Raw genomic sequence first — 20,552 nt, forward strand, 5'->3', positions numbered from 1 at the left:
GAATGTCAAGTGCAGGGATTAATAAAAAAAATGTCAGATTTGTCTTTGATCATATTTGCTATGATTAGGCAATTTGAGTAAGTGTTTAAGGCTTACGGCCACACCAGCTTGAGAACGCCCAATCTCATCTGACCTTGGAAGCTAAGAAAGTTTGGGCCTGGATAGTACTGAGGTGGGACCCTACCTAGGAATACCAGGTGCTGTAAGCTTTTCTTGCATCACTTTAATTTACTTTCAAGCTGACATGCTCAAATGTGAAGTGCAGTGATTAATAAAAAAAACTATCTGTTAGCACCTGGGAATAGCAGATGCTGTAAGTTTTTTTTGCATCACTTTCATTTACTCTCCAACTCACATGCCTGAATGTGAAGTGCAGTGATTCATCAAAAAACTATATGTTAGCACCTTGGACTACGAGATGCTGTAAGCTTCTCTTGCATCACTTTAATTTACTGTCAAGATGACATGCTAGGATGTGAAATGCAGTGATTAATTTAAAAAACTATCTGTTAGCACCTGGGAATAGCAGATGCTGTAAGTTTTTGTTGCATCACTTTACTTTAATCTGCAACTGTCAAGTTTGTATGTGAAGTGTACAGATTAAATAGAAATATTTTAGTACCAGGGAATAGCAGGTGCTGTAAGATTGTATTGCATCCCTTTAATTTATGTTCAAGCTATCATGTTCAAATTTGAAGTGCAGTGAATAATTAACTCAAACTATCTGTTAGCACCTGGGAATAGCAGATGCTGTAAGTTTTTTTTGCATCACTTTCATTTACTCTCCAACTCACATGTCTGAATGTGAAGTGCAGTGATTCATCAAAAAACTGTCTGTTAGTGCCTCCGTATACCAGATGTTGTAAGCTTTTATTGCATCATTTAATTTACATTCAAGATAACATTCTAGAATGTCAAGTGCAGGGATTAACAAAAAAAATTGTCAGATTGGTCTTTGATCATATTTGCTATGATTAGGCAATTTGAGTAAGTGTTTAAGGCTTACGGCCACACCAGCTTGAGAATGCCCAATCTCCTCTGACCTTAGAAGCTAAGCAAGTTTGGGCCTGGATAGTACTGAGGTGGGACCCTACCTATGTATACCAGGTGCTGTAAGCTTTTCTTGCATCACTTTAATTTACTTTCAAGCTGACATGCTCAAATGTGAAGTGCAGTGATTAATAAAAAAAACAATCTGTTAGCACCTGGGAATAGCAGATGCTGTAAGTTTTTTTTGCATCACTTTCATTTACTCTCCAACTCACATGCCTGAATGTGAAGTGCAGTGATTCCTCAAAAATCTATCTGTTAGCACCTTGGACTACGAGATGCTGTAAGCTTCTCTTGCATCACTTTAATTTACTTTCAAGATGACATGCTAGGATGTGAAGTGCAGTGATTAATTAAAAAAAATATCTGTTAGCACCTGGGAATAGCAAATGCTGTAAGTTTTTGTTGCATCACTTTACTTTAATCTGCAACTGACAAGCTTGTATGTGAAGTGTACAGATTAAATAGAAATATTTTAGTACCAGGGAATAGCAGGTGCTGTAAGATTGTATTGCATCCCTTTAATTTATGTTCAAGCTATCATATTCAAATTTGAAGTGCAGTGAATAATTAACTCAAACTATCTGTTAGCACCTGGGAATAGCAGATGCTGTAAGTTTTTTTTGCATCACTTTCATTTACTCTCCAACTCACATGCCTGAATGTGAAGTGCAGTGATTCATCAAAAAACTGTCTGTTAGTGCCTCCGTATACCAGATGTTGTAAGCTTTTATTGCATCATTTAATTTACATTCAAGATAACATTCTAGAATGTCAAGTGCAGGGATTAATAAAAAAATTGTCAGATTTGTCTTTGATCATATTTGCTATGATTAGGCAATTTGAGTAAGTGTTTAAGGCTTACGGCCACACCAGCTTGAGAACGCCCAATCTCATCTGACCTTGGAAGCTAAGAAAGTTTGGGCCTGGATAGTACTGAGGTGGGACCCTACCTAGGAATACCAGGTGCTGTAAGCTTTTCTTGCATCACTTTAATTTACTTTCAAGCTGACATGCTCAAATGTGAAGTGCAGTGATTAATAAAAAAAACTATCTGTTAGCACCTGGGAATAGCAGATGCTGTAAGTTTTTTTTGCATCACTTTCATTTACTCTCCAACTCACATGCCTGAATGTGAAGTGCAGTGATTCATCAAAAAACTATATGTTAGCACCTTGGACTACGAGATGCTGTAAGCTTCTCTTGCATCACTTTAATTTACTGTCAAGATGACATGCTAGGATGTGAAATGCAGTGATTAATTTAAAAAACTATCTGTTAGCACCTGGGAATAGCAGATGCTGTAAGTTTTTGTTGCATCACTTTACTTTAATCTGCAACTGTCAAGTTTGTATGTGAAGTGTACAGATTAAATAGAAATATTTTAGTACCAGGGAATAGCAGGTGCTGTAAGATTGTATTGCATCCCTTTAATTTATGTTCAAGCTATCATGTTCAAATTTGAAGTGCAGTGAATAATTAACTCAAACTATCTGTTAGCACCTGGGAATAGCAGATGCTGTAAGTTTTTTTTGCATCACTTTCATTTACTCTCCAACTCACATGCCTGAATGTGAAGTGCAGTGATTCATCAAAAAACTGTCTGTTAGTGCCTCCGTATACCAGATGTTGTAAGCTTTTATTGCATCATTTAATTTACATTCAAGATAACATTCTAGAATGTCAAGTGCAGGGATTAACAAAAAAAATTGTCAGATTGGTCTTTGATCATATTTGCTATGATTAGGCAATTTGAGTAAGTGTTTAAGGCTTACGGCCACACCAGCTTGAGAATGCCCAATCTCATCTGACCTTGGAAGCTAAGCAAGTTTAGTCCTGGATAGTACTGAGGCGGGACCCTACCTAGGAATACCAGGTGCTGTAAGCTTTTCTTGCATCACTTTAATTTACTTTCAAGCTAACATGCTCAAATGTGAAGTGCAGTGATTAATAAAAAAACCATCTCTTAGCACCTGGGAATAGCTGATGCTGTAAATTTTTTGCATCACTTTCATTTACTCTCCAACTCACATGCCTGAATGTGAAGTGCAGTGATTCATCAAAAAACTGTCTGTTAGTGCCTCCGTATACCAGATGTTGTAAGCTTTTATTGCATCATTTAATTTACATTCAAGATAACATTCTAGAATGTCAAGTGCAGGGATTAATAAAAAAAATGTCAGATTTGTCTTTGATCATATTTGCTATGATTAGGCAATTTGAGTAAGTGTTTAAGGCTTACGGCCACACCAGCTTGAGAACGCCCAATCTCATCTGACCTTGGAAGCTAAGAAAGTTTGGGCCTGGATAGTACTGAGGTGGGACCCTACCTAGGAATACCAGGTGCTGTAAGCTTTTCTTGCATCACTTTAATTTACTTTCAAGCTGACATGCTCAAATGTGAAGTGCAGTGATTAATAAAAAAAACTATCTGTTAGCACCTGGGAATAGCAGATGCTGTAAGTTTTTTTTGCATCACTTTCATTTACTCTCCAACTCACATGCCTGAATGTGAAGTGCAGTGATTCATCAAAAAACTATATGTTAGCACCTTGGACTACGAGATGCTGTAAGCTTCTCTTGCATCACTTTAATTTACTGTCAAGATGACATGCTAGGATGTGAAATGCAGTGATTAATTTAAAAAACTATCTGTTAGCACCTGGGAATAGCAGATGCTGTAAGTTTTTGTTGCATCACTTTACTTTAATCTGCAACTGTCAAGTTTGTATGTGAAGTGTACAGATTAAATAGAAATATTTTAGTACCAGGGAATAGCAGGTGCTGTAAGATTGTATTGCATCCCTTTAATTTATGTTCAAGCTATCATGTTCAAATTTGAAGTGCAGTGAATAATTAACTCAAACTATCTGTTAGCACCTGGGAATAGCAGATGCTGTAAGTTTTTTTTGCATCACTTTCATTTACTCTCCAACTCACATGTCTGAATGTGAAGTGCAGTGATTCATCAAAAAACTGTCTGTTAGTGCCTCCGTATACCAGATGTTGTAAGCTTTTATTGCATCATTTAATTTACATTCAAGATAACATTCTAGAATGTCAAGTGCAGGGATTAACAAAAAAAATTGTCAGATTGGTCTTTGATCATATTTGCTATGATTAGGCAATTTGAGTAAGCGTTTAAGGCTTACGGCCACACCAGCTTGAGAATGCCCAATCTCATCTGACCTTGGAAGCTAAGCAAGTTTGGTCCTGGATAGTACTGAGGTGGGACCCTACCTAGGAATACCAGGTGCTGTAAGCTTTTCTTGCATCACTTTAATTTACTTTCAAGCTAACATGCTCAAATGTGAAGTGCAGTGATTAATAAAAAAACCATCTCTTAGCACCTGGGAATAGCCGATGCTGTAAGTTTTTTTTGCATCACTTTCATTTACTCTCCAACTCACATGCCTGAATGTGAAGTGCAGTGATTCATCTAAAAACTATATGTTAGCACCTTGGACTACGAGATGCTGTAAGCTTCTCTTGCATCACTTTAATTTACTGTCAAGATGACATGCTAGGATGTGAAATGCAGTGATTAATTTAAAAAACTATCTGTTAGCACCTGGGAATAGCAGATGCTGTAAGTTTTTGTTGCATCACTTTACTTTAATCTGCAACTGTCAAGTTTGTATGTGAAGTGTACAGATTAAATAGAAATATTTTAGTACCAGGGAATAGCAGGTGCTGTAAGATTGTATTGCATCCCTATAATTTATGTTCAAGCTATCATGTTCAAATTTGAAGTGCAGTGAATAATTAACTCAAACTATCTGTTAGCACCTGGGAATAGCAGATGCTGTAAGTTTTTTTTGCATCACTTTCATTTACTCTCCAACTCACATGCCTGAATGTGAAGTGCAGTGATTCATCAAAAAACTGTCTGTTAGTGCCTCCGTATACCAGATGTTGTAAGCTTTTATTGCATCATTTAATTTACATTCAAGATAACATTCTAGAATGTCAAGTGCAGGGATTAACAAAAAAAATTGTCAGATTGGTCTTTGATCATATTTGCTATGATTAGGCAATTTGAGTAAGTGTTTAAGGCTTACGGCCACACCAGCTTGAGAATGCCCAATCTCATCTGACCTTGGAAGCTAAGCAAGTTTGGTCCTGGATAGTACTGAGGTGGGACCCTACCTAGGAATACCAGGTGCTGTAAGCTTTTCTTGCATCACTTTAATTTACTTTCAAGCTAACATGCTCAAATGTGAAGTGCAGTGATTAATAAAAAAACCATCTCTTAGCACCTGGGAATAGCTGATGCTGTAAATTTTTTGCATCACTTTCATTTACTCTCCAACTCACATGCCTGAATGTGAAGTGCAGTGATTCATCAAAAAACTGTCTGTTAGTGCCTCCGTATACCAGATGTTGTAAGCTTTTATTGCATCATTTAATTTACATTCAAGATAACATTCTAGAATGTCAAGTGCAGGGATTAATAAAAAAATTGTCAGATTTGTCTTTGATCATATTTGCTATGATTAGGCAATTTGAGTAAGTGTTTAAGGCTTACGGCCACACCAGCTTGAGAACGCCCAATCTCCTCTGACCTTGGAAGCTAAGAAAGTTTGGGCCTGGATAGTACTGAGGTGGGACCCTACCTAGGAATACCAGGTGCTGTAAGCTTTTCTTGCATCACTTTAATTTACTTTCAAGCTGACATGCTCAAATGTGAAGTGCAGTGATTAATAAAAAAAACTATCTGTTAGCACCTGGGAATAGCAGATGCTGTAAGTTTTTTTTGCATCACTTTCATTTACTCTCCAACTCACATGCCTGAATGTGAAGTGCTGTGATACATCAAAAAACTATCTGTTAGCACCTTGGACTACGAGATGCTGTAAGCTTCTCTTGAATCACTTTAATTTACTGTCAAGATGACATGCTAGGATGTGAAATGCAGTGATTAATTAAAAAAACTATCTGTTAGCACCTGGGAATAGCAGATGCTGTAAGTTTTTGTTGCATCACTTTACTTTAATCTGCAACTGACAAGCTTGTATGTGAAGTGTACAGATTAAATAGAAATATTTTAGTACCAGGGAATAGCAGGTGCTGTAAGATTGTATTGCATCCCTTTAATTTATGTTCAAGCTATCATGTTCAAATTTGAAGTGCAGTGAATAATTAACTCAAACTATCTGTTAGCACCTGGGAATAGCAGATGCTGTAAGTTTTTTTTGCATCACTTTCATTTACTCTCCAACTCACATGCCTGAATGTGAAGTGCAGTGATTCATCAAAAAACTGTCTGTTAGTGCCTCCGTATACCAGATGTTGTAAGCTTTTATTGCATCATTTAATTTACATTCAAGATAACATTCTAGAATGTCAAGTGCAGGGATAAATAAAAAAAATTGTCAGATTGGTCTTTGATCATATTTGCTATGATTAGGAAAGTTGAGTAAGTGTTTAAGGCTTACGGCCACACCAGCTTGAGAACGCCCAATCTCATCTGACCTTGGAAGCTAAGCAAGTTTGGGCCTGGATAGTACTGAGGTGGGACCCTACCTAGGAATACCGGGTGCTGTAAGCTTTTCTTGCATCACTTTAATTTACTTTCAAGCTGACATGCTCAAATGTGAAGTGCAGTGATTAATAAAAAAAAACTATCTGTTAGCACCTGGGAATAGCCGATGCTGTAAGTTTTTTTTGCATCACTTTCATTTACTCTCCAACTCACATGCCTGAATGTGAAGTGCAGTGATTCATCAAAAACTATCTGTTAGCACCTTGGACTACGAGATGCTGTAAGCTTCTCTTGAATCACTTTAATTTACTGTCAAGATGACATGCTAGGATGTGAAATGCAGTGATTAATTAAAAAAACTATCTGTTAGCACCTGGGAATAGCAGATGCTGTAAGTTTTTGTTGCATCACTTTACTTTAATCTGCAACTGACAAGCTTGTATGTGAAGTGTACAGATTAAATAGAAATATTTTAGTACCAGGGAATAGCAGGTGCTGTAAGATTGTATTGCATCCCTTTAATTTATGTTCAATCTATCATGTTCAAATTTGAAGTGCAGTGAATAATTAACTCAAACTATCTGTTAGCACCTGGGAATAGCAGATGCTGTACGTTTTTTTTGCATCACTTTCATTTACTCTCCAACTCACATGCCTGAATGTGAAGTGCAGTGATTCATCAAAAAACTGTCTGTTAGTGCCTCCGTATACCAGATGTTGTAAGCTTTTATTGCATCATTTAATTTACATTCAAGATAACATTCTAGAATGTCAAGTGCAGGGATTAATAAAAAAAATTGTCAGATTGGTCTTTGATCATATTTGCTATGATTAGGCAATTTGAGTAAGTGTTTAAGGCTTATGGCCAAACCATCTTGAGAACGCCCAATCTCATCTGACCTTGAAAGCTAAGCAAGTTTGGTCCTGGATAGTACTGAGGTGGGACCCTACCTAGGAATACCAGGTGCTGTGAGCTTTTCTTGCATCACTTTAATTTACTTTCAAGCTGACATGCTCAAATGTGAAGTGCAGTGATTAATAAAAAAAACTATCTGTTAGCACCTGGGAATAGCCGATGCTGTAAGTTTTTTTTGCATCACTTTCATTTACTCTCCAACTCACATGCCTGAATGTGAAGTGCAGTGATTCATCAAAAACTATCTGTTAGCACCTTGGACTACGAGATGCTGTAAGCTTCTCTTGAATCACTTTAATTTACTGTCAAGATGACATGCTAGGATGTGAAATGCAGTGATTAATTAAAAAAACTATCTGTTAGCACCTGGGAATAGCAGATGCTGTAAGTTTTTGTTGCATCACTTTACTTTAATCTGCAACTGACAAGCTTGTATGTGAAGTGTACAGATTAAATAGAAATATTTTAGTACCAGGGAATAGCAGGTGCTGTAAGATTGTATTGCATCCCTTTAATTTATGTTCAAGCTATCATGTTCAAATTTGAAGTGCAGTGAATAATTAACTCAAACTATCTGTTAGCACCTGGGAATAGCAGATGCTGTACGTTTTTTTTGCATCACTTTCATTTACTCTCCAACTCACATGCCTGAATGTGAAGTGCAGTGATTCATCAAAAAACTGTCTTTTAGTGCCTCTGTATACCAGATGTTGTAAGCTTTTATTGCATCATTTAATTTACATTCAAGATAACATTCAAGAATGTCAAGTGCAGGGATTAATAAAAAAAATTGTCAGATTGGTCTTTGTTCATATTTGCTATGATTAGGCAATTTGAGTAAGTGTTTAAGGCTTATGGCCAAACCATCTTGAGAACGCCCAATCTCATCTGACCTTGGAAGCTAAGCAAGTTTGGGCCTGGATAGTACTGAGGTGGGACCCTACCTAGGAATACCAGGTGCTGTAAGCTTTTCTTGCATCACTTTAATTTACTTTCAAGCTGACATGCTCAAATGTGAAGTGCAGTGATTAATAAAAAAAACTATCTGTTAGCACCTGGGAATAGCCGATGCTGTAAGTTTTTTTTGCATCACTTTCATTTACTCTCCAACTCACATGCCTGAATGTGAAGTGCAGTGATTCATCAAAAACTATCTGTTAGCACCTTGGACTACGAGATGCTGTAATCGTCTCTTGAATCACTTTAATTTACTGTCAAGATGACATGCTAGGATGTGAAATGCAGTGATTAATTAAAAAAACTATCTGTTAGCACCTGGGAATAGCAGATGCTGTAAGTTTTTGTTGCATCACTTTACTTTAATCTGCAACTGACAAGCTTGTATGTGAAGTGTACAGATTAAATAGAAATATTTTAGTACCAGGGAATAGCAGGTGCTGTAAGATTGTATTGCATCCCTTTAATTTATGTTCAAGCTATCATGTTCAAATTTGAAGTGCAGTGAATAATTAGTGCCTCCGTATACCAGCTCCGTATTGTAAGCTTTTATTGCATCATTTAATTACATTCAAGATAACATTCTAGAATGTCAAGTGCAGGGATTAATAAAAAAAATTGTCAGATTGGTCTTTGATCATATTTGCTATGATTAGGCAATTTGAGTAAGTGTTTAAGGCTTACGGCCATACCAGCTTGAGAATGCCCAATCTCATCTGACCTTGGAAGCTAAGCAAGTTTGGGCCTGGATAGTACTGAGGTGGGACCCTACCTATGTATACCAGGTGCTGTAAGCTTTTCTTGCATCACTTTAATTTACTTTCAAGCTGACATGCTCAAATGTGAAGTGCAATGATTAATAAAAAAAACTATCTGTTAGCACCTGGGAATAGCCGATGCTGTAAGTTTTTTTTGCATCACTTTCATTTACTCTCCAACTCACATGCCTGAATGTGAAGTGCAGTGATTCATCAAAAACTATCTGTTAGCACCTTGGACTACGAGATGCTGTAAGCTTCTCTTGAATCACTTTAATTTACTGTCAAGATGACATGCTAGGATGTGAAATGCAGTGATTAATTAAAAAAACTATCTGTTAGCATCTGGGAATAGCAGATGCTGTAAGTTTTTGTTGCATCACTTTACTTTAATCTGCAACTGACAAGCTTGTATGTGAAGTGTACAGATTAAATAGAAATATTTTAGTACCAGGGAATAGCAGGTGCTGTAAGATTGTATTGCATCCCTTTAATTTATGTTCAAGCTATCATGTTCAAATTTGAAGTGCAGTGAATAATTAACTCAAACTATCTGTTAGCACCTGGGAATAGCAGATGCTGTAAGTTTTTTTTGCATCACTTTCATTTACTCTCCAACTCACATGCCTGAATGTGAAGTGCAGTGATTCATCAAAAAACTATATGTTAGCACCTTGGACTACGAGATGCTGTAAGCTTCTCTTGCATCACTTTAATTTACTGTCAAGATGACATGCTAGGATGTGAAATGCAGTGATTAATAAAAAAAACTATCTGTTAGCACCTGGGAATAGCCGATGCTGTAAGTTTTTTTTGCATCACTTTCATTTACTCTCCAACTCACATGCCTGAATGTGAAGTGCAGTGATTCATCAAAAAACTGTCTGTTAGTGCCTCCGTATACCAGATGTTGTAAGCTTTTATTGCATCATTTAATTTACATTCAAGATAACATTCTAGAATGTCAATTGCAGGGATTAATAAAAAAAATTGTCAGATTGGTCTTTGATCATATTTGCTATGATTAGGCAATTTGAGTAAGTGTTTAAGGCTTACGGCCATACCAGCTTGAGAATGCCCTATCTCATCTGACCTTGGAAGCTAAGCAAGTTTGGGCCTGGATAGTACTGAGGTGGGACCCTACCTATGTATACCAGGTGCTGTAAGCTTTTCTTGCATCACTTTAATTTACTTTCAAGCTGACATGCTCAAATGTGAAGTGCAATGATTAATAAAAAAAACTATCTGTTAGCACCTGGGAATAGCCGATGCTGTAAGTTTTTTTTGCATCACTTTCATTTACTCTCCAACTCACATGCCTGAATGTGAAGTGCAGTGATTCATCAAAAACTATCTGTTAGCACCTTGGACTACGAGATGCTGTAAGCTTCTCTTGAATCACTTTAATTTACTGTCAGGATGACATGCTAGGATGTGAAATGCAGTGATTAATTAAAAAAACTATCTGTTAGCACCTGGGAATAGCAGATGCTGTAAGTTTTTGTTGCATCACTTTACTTTAATCTGCAACTGACAAGCTTGTATGTGAAGTGTACAGATTAAATAGAAATATTTTAGTACCAGGGAATAGCAGGTGCTGTAATATTGTATTGCATCCCTTTAATTTATGTTCAAGCTATCATGTTCAAATTTGAAGTGCAGTGAATAATTAACTCAAACTATCTGTTAGCACCTGGGAATAGCAGATGCTGTAAGTTTTTTTTGCATCACTTTCATTTACTCTCCAACTCACATGCCTGAATGTGAAGTGCAGTAAATCATCAAAAAACTGTCTGTTAGCACCTTGGACTACGAGATGCGGTAAGCTTCTCTTGCATCACTTTAATTTACTGTCAAGATGACATGCTAAGATGTGAAATGCAGTGATTAATTAAAAAAACTATCTGTTAGCACCTGGGAATAGCAGATGCTGTAAGTTTTTGTTGCATCACTTTACTTTAATCTACAACTGACAAGCTTGTATGTGAAGTGTACAGATTAAATAGAAATATTTTAGTACCAGGGAATAGCAGGTGCTGTAAGATTGTATTGCATCCCTTTAATTTATGTTCAAGCTATCATGTTCAAATTTGAAGTGCAGTGAATAATTAGTGCCTCCGTATACCAGCTCCGTATTGTAAGCTTTTATTGCATCATTTAATTACATTCAAGATAACATTCTAGAATGTCAAGTGCAGGGATTAATAAAAAAAAATTGTCAGATTGGTCTTTGATCATATTTGCTATGATTAGGCAATTTGAGTAAGCGGATAAGGCTTATGGCCACACCACCTTGAGAACGCCCAATCTTATCTGACCTTGGAAGCTAAGCAAGTTTGGGCCTGGATAGTACTGAGGTGGGACCCTACCTAGGAATACCAGGTGCTGTAAGCTTTTCTTGCATCACTTTAATTTACTTTCAAGCTGACATGCTCAAATGTGAAGTGCAGTGATTAATAAAAAAAACTATCTGTTAGCACCTGGGAATAGCCGATGCTGTAAGTTTTTTTTGCATCACTTTCATTTACTCTCCAACTCACATGCCTGAATGTGAAGTGCAGTGATTCATCAAAAAACTATATGTTAGCACCTTGGACTACGAGATGCTGTAAGCTTCTCTTGCATCACTTTAATTTACTGTCAAGATGACATGCTAGGATGTGAAATGCAGTGATTAATTTAAAAAACTATCTGTTAGCACCTGGGAATAGCAGATGCTGTAAGTTTTTGTTGCATCACTTTACTTTAATCTGCAACTGTCAAGTTTGTATGTGAAGTGTACAGATTAAATAGAAATATTTTAGTACCAGGGAATAGCAGGTGCTGTAAGATTGTATTGCATCCCTTTAATTTATGTTCAAGCTATCATGTTCAAATTTGAAGTGCAGTGAATAATTAACTCAAACTATCTGTTAGCACCTGGGAATAGCAGATGCTGTAAGTTTTTTTTGCATCACTTTCATTTACTCTCCAACTCACATGTCTGAATGTGAAGTGCAGTGATTCATCAAAAAACTGTCTGTTAGTGCCTCCGTATACCAGATGTTGTAAGCTTTTATTGCATCATTTAATTTACATTCAAGATAACATTCTAGAATGTCAAGTGCAGGGATTAACAAAAAAAATTGTCAGATTGGTCTTTGATCATATTTGCTATGATTAGGCAATTTGAGTAAGTGTTTAAGGCTTACGGCCACACCAGCTTGAGAATGCCCAATCTCATCTGACCTTGGAAGCTAAGCAAGTTTGGTCCTGGATAGTACTGAGGTGGGACCCTACCTAGGAATACCAGGTGCTGTAAGCTTTTCTTGCATCACTTTAATTTACTTTCAAGCTAACATGCTCAAATGTGAAGTGCAGTGATTAATAAAAAAACCATCTCTTAGCACCTGGGAATAGCCGATGCTGTAAATTTTTTGCATCACTTTCATTTACTCTCCAACTCACATGCCTGAATGTGAAGTGCAGTGATTCATCAAAAAACTGTCTGTTAGTGCCTCCGTATACCAGATGTTGTAAGCTTTTATTGCATCATTTAATTTACATTCAAGATAACGTTCTAGAATGTCAAGTGCAGGGATTAATAAAAAAAATTGTCAGATTGGTGTTTGATCATATTTGCTATGATTAGGCAATTTGAGTAAGTGTTTAAGGCTTACGGCCACACCAGCTTGAGAATGCCCAATCTCATCTGACCTTGGAAGCTAAGCAAGTTTGGTCCTGGATAGTACTGAGGTGGGACCCTACCTAGGAATACCAGGTGCTGTAAGCTTTTCTTGCATCACTTTAATTTACTTTCAAGCTAACATGCTCAAATGTGAAGTGCAGTGATTAATAAAAAAACCATCTCTTAGCACCTGGGAATAGCCGATGCTGTAAATTTTTTGCATCACTTTCATTTACTCTCCAACTCACATGCCTGAATGTGAAGTGCAGTGATTCATCAAAAAACTGTCTGTTAGTGCCTCCGTATACCAGATGTTGTAAGCTTTTATTGCATCATTTAATTTACATTCAAGATAACGTTCTAGAATGTCAAGTGCAGGGATTAATAAAAAAATTGTCAGATTTGTCTTTGATCATATTTGCTATGATTAGGCAATTTGAGTAAGTGTTTAAGGCTTACGGCCACACCAGCTTGAGAACGCCCAATCTCATCTGACCTTGGAAACTAAGAAAGTTTGGGCCTGGATAGTACTGAGGTGGGACCCTACCTAGGAATACCAGGTGCTGTAAGCTTTTCTTGCATCACTTTAATTTACTTTCAAGCTGACATGCTCAAATGTGAAGTGCAGTGATTAATAAAAAAAACTATCTGTTAGCACCTGGGAATAGCAGATGCTGTAAGTTTTTTTTGCATCACTTTCATTTACTCTCCAACTCACATGCCTGAATGTGAAGTGCAGTGATTCATCTAAAAACTATATGTTAGCACCTTGGACTACGAGATGCTGTAAGCTTCTCTTGCATCACTTTAATTTACTGTCAAGATGACATGCTAGGATGTGAAATGCAGTGATTAATTTAAAAAACTATCTGTTAGCACCTGGGAATAGCAGATGCTGTAAGTTTTTGTTGCATCACTTTACTTTAATCTGCAACTGTCAAGTTTGTATGTGAAGTGTACAGATTAAATAGAAATATTTTAGTACCAGGGAATAGCAGGTGCTGTAAGATTGTATTGCATCCCTTTAATTTATGTTCAAGCTATCATGTTCAAATTTGAAGTGCAGTGAATAATTAACTCAAACTATCTGTTAGCACCTGGGAATAGCAGATGCTGTAAGTTTTTTTTGCATCACTTTCATTTACTCTCCAACTCACATGCCTGAATGTGAAGTGCAGTGATTCATCAAAAAACTATATGTTAGCACCTTGGACTACGAGATGCTGTAAGCTTCTCTTGCATCACTTTAATTTACTGTCAAGATGACATGCTAGGATGTGAAATGCAGTGATTAATAAAAAAAACTATCTGTTAGCACCTGGGAATAGCCGATGCTGTAAGTTTTTTTTGCATCACTTTCATTTACTCTCCAACTCACATGCCTGAATGTGAAGTGCAGTGATTCATCAAAAAACTGTCTGTTAGTGCCTCCGTATACCAGATGTTGTAAGCTTTTATTGCATCATTTAATTTACATTCAAGATAACATTCTAGAATGTCAATTGCAGGGATTAATAAAAAAAATTGTCAGATTGGTCTTTGATCATATTTGCTATGATTAGGCAATTTGAGTAAGTGTTTAAGGCTTACGGCCACACCAGCTTGAGAATGCCCAATCTCATCTGACCTTAGAAGCTAAGCAAGTTTGGGCCTGGATAGTACTGAGGTGGGACCCTACCTATGTATACCAGGTGCTGTAAGCTTTTCTTGCATCACTTTAATTTACTTTCACGCTGACATGCTCAAATGTGAAGTGCAATGATTAATAAAAAAAACTATCTGTTAGCACCTGGGAATAGCAGATGCTGTAAGTTTTTGTTGCATCACTTTCATTTACTCTCCAACTCACATGCCTGAATGTGAAGTGCAGTGATTCATTAAAAAACTGTCTGTTAGTGCCTCCGTATTCCAGATGTTGTAAGCTTTTATTGCATCATTTAATTTACATTCAAGATAACATTCTAGAATGTCAATTGCAGGGATTAATAAAAAAAATTGTCAGATTGGTCTTTGATCATATTTGCTATGATTAGGCAATTTGAGTAAGTGTTTAAGGCTTACGGCCATACCAGCTTGAGAATGCCCTATCTCATCTGACCTTGGAAGCTAAGCAAGTTTGGGCCTGGATAGTACTGAGGTGGGACCCTACCTATGTATACCAGGTGCTGTAAGCTTTTCTTGCATCACTTTAATTTACTTTCAAGCTGACATGCTCAAATGTGAAGTGCAGTGATTAATAAAAAAAAACTATCTGTTAGCACCTGGGAATAGCCGATGCTGTAAGTTTTTTTTGCATCACTTTCATTTACTCTCCAACTCACATGCCTGAATGTGAAGTGCAGTGATTCATCAAAAACTATCTGTTAGCACCTTGGACTACGAGATGCTGTAAGCTTCTCTTGAATCACTTTAATTTACTGTCAGGATGACATGCTAGGATGTGAAATGCAGTGATTAATTAAAAAAACTATCTGTTAGCACCTGGGAATAGCAGATGCTGTAAGTTTTTGTTGCATCACTTTACTTTAATCTGCAACTGACAAGCTTGTATGTGAAGTGTACAGATTAAATAGAAATATTTTAGTACCAGGGAATAGCAGGTGCTGTAATATTGTATTGCATCCCTTTAATTTATGTTCAAGCTATCATGTTCAAATTTGAAGTGCAGTGAATAATTAACTCAAACTATCTGTTAGCACCTGGGAATAGCAGATGCTGTAAGTTTTTTTTGCATCACTTTAATTTACTCTCCAACTCACATGCCTGAATGTGAAGTGCAGTAAATCATCAAAAAACTGTCTGTTAGCACCTTGGACTACGAGATGCGGTAAGCTTCTCTTGCATCACTTTAATTTACTGTCAAGATGACATGCTAAGATGTGAAATGCAGTGATTAATTAAAAAAACTATCTGTTAGCACCTGGGAATAGCAGATGCTGTAAGTTTTTGTTGCATCACTTTACTTTAATCTACAACTGACAAGCTTGTATGTGAAGTGTACAGATTAAATAGAAATATTTTAGTACCAGGGAATAGCAGGTGCTGTAAGATTGTATTGCATCCCTTTAATTTATGTTCAAGCTATCATGTTCAAATTTGAAGTGCAGTGAATAATTAGTGCCTCCGTATACCAGCTCCGTATTGTAAGCTTTTATTGCATCATTTAATTACATTCAAGATAACATTCTAGAATGTCAAGTGCAGGGATTAATAAAAAAAAATTGTCAGATTGGTCTTTGATCATATTTGCTATGATTAGGCAATTTGAGTAAGCGGATAAGGCTTATGGCCACACCACCTTGAGAACGCCCAATCTCATCTGACCTTGGAAGCTAAGCAAGTTTGGGCCTGGATAGTACTGAGGTGGGACCCTACCTAGGAATACCAGGTGCTGTAAGCTTTTCTTGCATCACTTTAATTTACTTTCAAGCTGACATGCTCAAATGTGAAGTGCAGTGATTAATAAAAAAAACTATCTGTTAGCACCTGGGAATAGCCGATGCTGTAAGTTTTTTTTGCATCACTTTCATTTACTCTCCAACTCACATGCCTGAATGTGAAGTGCAGTGATTCATCAAAAAACTATATGTTAGCACCTTGGACTACGAGATGCTGTAAGCTTCTCTTGCATCACTTTAATTTACTGTCAAGATGACATGCTAGGATGTGAAATGCAGTGATTAATTTAAAAAACTATCTGTTAGCACCTGGGAATAGCAGATGCTGTAAGTTTTTGTTGCATCACTTTACTTTAATCTGCAACTGTCAAGTTTGTATGTGAAGTGTACAGATTAAATAGAAATATTTTAGTACCAGGGAATAGCAGGTGCTGTAAGATTGTATTGCATCCCTTTAATTTATGTTCAAGCTATCATGTTCAAATTTGAAGTGCAGTGAATAATTAACTCAAACTATCTGTTAGCACCTGGGAATAGCAGATGCTGTAAGTTTTTTTTGCATCACTTTCATTTACTCTCCAACTCACATGTCTGAATGTGAAGTGCAGTGATTCATCAAAAAACTGTCTGTTAGTGCCTCCGTATACCAGATGTTGTAAGCTTTTATTGCATCATTTAATTTACATTCAAGATAACATTCTAGAATGTCAAGTGCAGGGATTAACAAAAAAAATTGTCAGATTGGTCTTTGATCATATTTGCTATGATTAGGCAATTTGAGTAAGTGTTTAAGGCTTACGGCCACACCAGCTTGAGAATGCCCAATCTCATCTGACCTTGGAAGCTAAGCAAGTTTGGTCCTGGATAGTACTGAGGTGGGACCCTACCTAGGAATACCAGGTGCTGTAAGCTTTTCTTGCATCACTTTAATTTACTTTCAAGCTAACATGCTCAAATGTGAAGTGCAGTGATTAATAAAAAAACCATCTCTTAGCACCTGGGAATAGCCGATGCTGTAAATTTTTTGCATCACTTTCATTTACTCTCCAACTCACATGCCTGAATGTGAAGTGCAGTGATTCATCAAAAAACTGTCTGTTAGTGCCTCCGTATACCAGATGTTGTAAGCTTTTATTGCATCATTTAATTTACATTCAAGATAACGTTCTAGAATGTCAAGTGCAGGGATTAATAAAAAAAATTGTCAGATTGGTGTTTGATCATATTTGCTATGATTAGGCAATTTGAGTAAGTGTTTAAGGCTTACGGCCACACCAGCTTGAGAATGCCCAATCTCATCTGACCTTGGAAGCTAAGCAAGTTTGGTCCTGGATAGTACTGAGGTGGGACCCTACCTAGGAATACCAGGTGCTGTAAGCTTTTCTTGCATCACTTTAATTTACTTTCAAGCTAACATGCTCAAATGTGAAGTGCAGTGATTAATAAAAAAACCATCTCTTAGCACCTGGGAATAGCCGATGCTGTAAATTTTTTGCATCACTTTCATTTACTCTCCAACTCACATGCCTGAATGTGAAGTGCAGTGATTCATCAAAAAACTGTCTGTTAGTGCCTCCGTATACCAGATGTTGTAAGCTTTTATTGCATCATTTAATTTACATTCAAGATAACGTTCTAGAATGTCAAGTGCAGGGATTAATAAAAAAATTGTCAGATTTGTCTTTGATCATATTTGCTATGATTAGGCAATTTGAGTAAGTGTTTAAGGCTTACGGCCACACCAGCTTGAGAACGCCCAATCTCATCTGACCTTGGAAACTAAGAAAGTTTGGGCCTGGATAGTACTGAGGTGGGACCCTACCTAGGAATACCAGGTGCTGTAAGCTTTTCTTGCATCACTTTAATTTACTTTCAAGCTGACATGCTCAAATGTGAAGTGCAGTGATTAATAAAAAAAACTATCTGTTAGCACCTGGGAATAGCAGATGCTGTAAGTTTTTTTTGCATCACTTTCATTTACTCTCCAACTCACATGCCTGAATGTGAAGTGCAGTGATTCATCTAAAAACTATATGTTAGCACCTTGGACTACGAGATGCTGTAAGCTTCTCTTGCATCACTTTAATTTACTGTCAAGATGACATGCTAGGATGTGAAATGCAGTGATTAATTTAAAAAACTATCTGTTAGCACCTGGGAATAGCAGATGCTGTAAGTTTTTGTTGCATCACTTTACTTTAATCTGCAACTGTCAAGTTTGTATGTGAAGTGTACAGATTAAATAGAAATATTTTAGTACCAGGGAATAGCAGGTGCTGTAAGATTGTATTGCATCCCTTTAATTTATGTTCAAGCTATCATGTTCAAATTTGAAGTGCAGTGAATAATTAACTCAAACTATCTGTTAGCACCTGGGAATAGCAGATGCTGTAAGTTTTTTTTGCATCACTTTCATTTACTCTCCAACTCACATGCCTGAATGTGAAGTGCAGTGATTCATCAAAAAACTGTCTGTTAGTGCCTCCGTATACCAGATGTTGTAAGCTTTTATTGCATCATTTAATTTACATTCAAGATAACATTCTAGAATGTCAAGTGCAGGGATTAACAAAAAAAATTGTCAGATTGGTCTTTGATCATATTTGCTATGATTAGGCAATTTGAGTAAGTGTTTAAGGCTTACGGCCACACCAGCTTGAGAATGCCCAATCTCATCTGACCTTGGAAGCTAAGCAAGTTTGGTCCTGGATAGTACTGAGGTGGGACCCTACCTAGGAATACCAGGTGCTGTAAGCTTTTCTTGCATCACTTTAATTTACTTTCAAGCTAACATGCTCAAATGTGAAGTGCAGTGATTAATAAAAAAACCATCTCTTAGCACCTGGGAATAGCTGATGCTGTAAATTTTTTGCATCACTTTCATTTACTCTCCAACTCACATGCCTGAATGTGAAGTGCAGTGATTCATCAAAAAACTGTCTGTTAGTGCCTCCGTATACCAGATGTTGTAAGCTTTTATTGCATCATTTAATTTACATTCAAGATAACATTCTAGAATGTGAAGTGCAGGGATTAATAAAAAAATTGTCAGATTTGTCTTTGATCATATTTGCTATGATTAGGCAATTTGAGTAAGTGTTTAAGGCTTACGGCCACACCAGCTTGAGAACGCCCAATCTCATCTGACCTTGGAAGCTAAGAAAGTTTGGGGCTGGATAGTACTGAGGTGGGACCCTACCTAGGAATACCAGGTGCTGTAAGCTTTTCTTGCATCACTTTAATTTACTTTCAAGCTGACATGCTCAAATGTGAAGTGCAGTGATTAATAAAAAAAACTATCTGTTAGCACCTGGGAATAGCAGATGCTGTAAGTTTTTTTTGCATCACTTTCATTTACTCTCCAACTCACATGCCTGAATGTGAAGTGCAGTGATTCATCAAAAAACTATATGTTAGCACCTTGGACTACGAGATGCTGTAAGATTCTCTTGCATCACTTTAATTTACTGTCAAGATGACATGCTAGGATGTGAAATGCAGTGATTAATTTAAAAAACTATCTGTTAGCACCTGGGAATAGCAGATGCTGTAAGTTTTTGTTGCATCACTTTACTTTAATCTGCAACTGTCAAGTTTGTATGTGAAGTGTACAGATTAAATAGAAATATTTTAGTACCAGGGAATAGCAGGTGCTGTAAGATTGTATTGCATCCCTTTAATTTATGTTCAAGCTATCATGTTCAAATTTGAAGTGCAGTGAATAATTAACTCAAACTATCTGTTAGCACCTGGGAATAGCAGATGCTGTAAGTTTTTTTTGCATCACTTTCATTTACTCTCCAACTCACATGCCTGAATGTGAAGTGCAGTGATTCATCAAAAAACTGTCTGTTAGTGCCTCCGTATACCAGATGTTGTAAGCTTTTATTGCATCATTTAATTTACATTCAAGATAACATTCTAGAATGTCAAGTGCAGGGATTAACAAAAAAAATTGTCAGATTGGTCTTTGATCATATTTGCTATGATTAGGCAATTTGAGTAAGTGTTTAAGGCTTACGGCCACACCAGCTTGAGAATGCCCAATCTCATCTGACCTTGGAAGCTAAACAAGTTTGGTCCTGGATAGTACTGAGGTGGGACCCTACCTAGGAATACCAGGTGCTGTAAGCTTTTCTTGCATCACTTTAATTTACTTTCAAGCTAACATGCTCAAATGTGAAGTGCAGTGATTAATAAAAAAACCATCTGTTAGCACCTTGGAATAGCAGATGCTGTAAGTTTTTTTTGCATCACTTTCATTTACTCTCCAACTCACATGCCTGAATGTGAAGTGCAGTGATTCATCAAAAAACTATAT

General features: G+C 36.8%; 26 pseudogenes; all 26 read left to right on the top strand.

Annotated features, from left to right (window-relative positions):
* The first annotated feature begins 90 nt into the window (after positions 1–90).
* LOC145648529 (5S ribosomal RNA) lies at positions 91–209 on the top strand (annotated as a pseudogene).
* Positions 210–1,000: 791 nt separating this feature from the next.
* Positions 1,001–1,119, top strand: LOC145644852 (5S ribosomal RNA; annotated as a pseudogene).
* A 790-nt stretch (positions 1,120–1,909) lies between these two features.
* Positions 1,910–2,028, top strand: LOC145648530 (5S ribosomal RNA; annotated as a pseudogene).
* Positions 2,029–2,819: 791 nt separating this feature from the next.
* LOC145644126 (5S ribosomal RNA) lies at positions 2,820–2,938 on the top strand (annotated as a pseudogene).
* Positions 2,939–3,286: 348 nt separating this feature from the next.
* Positions 3,287–3,405, top strand: LOC145648532 (5S ribosomal RNA; annotated as a pseudogene).
* A 791-nt stretch (positions 3,406–4,196) lies between these two features.
* LOC145649341 (5S ribosomal RNA) lies at positions 4,197–4,315 on the top strand (annotated as a pseudogene).
* A 790-nt stretch (positions 4,316–5,105) lies between these two features.
* LOC145649342 (5S ribosomal RNA) lies at positions 5,106–5,224 on the top strand (annotated as a pseudogene).
* Positions 5,225–5,572: 348 nt separating this feature from the next.
* Positions 5,573–5,691, top strand: LOC145649998 (5S ribosomal RNA; annotated as a pseudogene).
* Positions 5,692–6,482: 791 nt separating this feature from the next.
* On the top strand, positions 6,483–6,601 carry LOC145646963 (5S ribosomal RNA; annotated as a pseudogene).
* Positions 6,602–7,392: 791 nt separating this feature from the next.
* On the top strand, positions 7,393–7,511 carry LOC145643774 (5S ribosomal RNA; annotated as a pseudogene).
* A 790-nt stretch (positions 7,512–8,301) lies between these two features.
* LOC145648067 (5S ribosomal RNA) lies at positions 8,302–8,420 on the top strand (annotated as a pseudogene).
* A 666-nt stretch (positions 8,421–9,086) lies between these two features.
* LOC145649414 (5S ribosomal RNA) lies at positions 9,087–9,205 on the top strand (annotated as a pseudogene).
* Positions 9,206–10,216: 1,011 nt separating this feature from the next.
* On the top strand, positions 10,217–10,335 carry LOC145650519 (5S ribosomal RNA; annotated as a pseudogene).
* A 1,106-nt stretch (positions 10,336–11,441) lies between these two features.
* Positions 11,442–11,560, top strand: LOC145650234 (5S ribosomal RNA; annotated as a pseudogene).
* Positions 11,561–12,351: 791 nt separating this feature from the next.
* On the top strand, positions 12,352–12,470 carry LOC145649343 (5S ribosomal RNA; annotated as a pseudogene).
* A 349-nt stretch (positions 12,471–12,819) lies between these two features.
* On the top strand, positions 12,820–12,938 carry LOC145649344 (5S ribosomal RNA; annotated as a pseudogene).
* A 348-nt stretch (positions 12,939–13,286) lies between these two features.
* LOC145650248 (5S ribosomal RNA) lies at positions 13,287–13,405 on the top strand (annotated as a pseudogene).
* Positions 13,406–14,417: 1,012 nt separating this feature from the next.
* On the top strand, positions 14,418–14,536 carry LOC145644018 (5S ribosomal RNA; annotated as a pseudogene).
* Positions 14,537–14,888: 352 nt separating this feature from the next.
* On the top strand, positions 14,889–15,007 carry LOC145650520 (5S ribosomal RNA; annotated as a pseudogene).
* Positions 15,008–16,114: 1,107 nt separating this feature from the next.
* Positions 16,115–16,233, top strand: LOC145648765 (5S ribosomal RNA; annotated as a pseudogene).
* Positions 16,234–17,024: 791 nt separating this feature from the next.
* Positions 17,025–17,143, top strand: LOC145649346 (5S ribosomal RNA; annotated as a pseudogene).
* A 349-nt stretch (positions 17,144–17,492) lies between these two features.
* On the top strand, positions 17,493–17,611 carry LOC145649347 (5S ribosomal RNA; annotated as a pseudogene).
* Positions 17,612–17,959: 348 nt separating this feature from the next.
* Positions 17,960–18,078, top strand: LOC145650249 (5S ribosomal RNA; annotated as a pseudogene).
* Positions 18,079–18,869: 791 nt separating this feature from the next.
* On the top strand, positions 18,870–18,988 carry LOC145649348 (5S ribosomal RNA; annotated as a pseudogene).
* Positions 18,989–19,336: 348 nt separating this feature from the next.
* On the top strand, positions 19,337–19,455 carry LOC145650854 (5S ribosomal RNA; annotated as a pseudogene).
* Positions 19,456–20,246: 791 nt separating this feature from the next.
* Positions 20,247–20,365, top strand: LOC145649900 (5S ribosomal RNA; annotated as a pseudogene).
* Positions 20,366–20,552: the final 187 nt, after the last annotated feature.

This window comes from Electrophorus electricus, chromosome 13 (assembly GCF_041902795.1).
Source record: "Electrophorus electricus isolate QZ-2024a chromosome 13, ASM4190279v1, whole genome shotgun sequence".
In the NCBI taxonomy this organism is placed as follows: domain Eukaryota; kingdom Metazoa; phylum Chordata; class Actinopteri; order Gymnotiformes; family Gymnotidae; genus Electrophorus; species Electrophorus electricus.